Here is a 357-nt window from a genome sequence, read left to right as displayed (position 1 = left end):
GTGTGTGTGAATTATGAGTATGAAAGGTGATTGAAGTTACCTGCCCATTATTATTGTATAATTTTAGTAATAATCATTCATTGCATTATTGTCTGTTATCATATATATTTATTGTAAGTATTGGTTGCTGTCTTCATTTTACAAATTCCTTCTTTTCTATCTTTGCTTCATTACTTTACGTCTTGAAAAATGCTTTGTTTTGTTATTTTGAATTTAAATTTACATGCCGTATGGTGTGTGAAGATTTTGAATGGTAGAGAACTATTGCAGTTATTTTTAAATAGATGCACGTGAATGTATTTACTGAGGCAGTGTTAGAATTCATTGCATGATATGTATTAATAGGAGTGGCTTCAC

General features: G+C 29.4%; 1 protein-coding gene across 1 annotated transcript in view; it reads left to right on the top strand.

Annotated features, from left to right (window-relative positions):
• LOC119589069 (dnaJ homolog subfamily C member 13-like) overlaps positions 1–357 on the top strand; it is a gene marked incomplete in the record, with an annotated part of 65,901 nt that overhangs the window by 52,488 nt on the left and 13,056 nt on the right.

Source organism: Penaeus monodon, chromosome 25 (genome assembly GCF_015228065.2).
Source record: "Penaeus monodon isolate SGIC_2016 chromosome 25, NSTDA_Pmon_1, whole genome shotgun sequence".
Classification (NCBI taxonomy): domain Eukaryota; kingdom Metazoa; phylum Arthropoda; class Malacostraca; order Decapoda; family Penaeidae; genus Penaeus; species Penaeus monodon.
The sequence above is the reverse complement of the archived record's forward strand: the minus strand, read 5'-3'. Positions and strand labels throughout refer to the sequence as shown.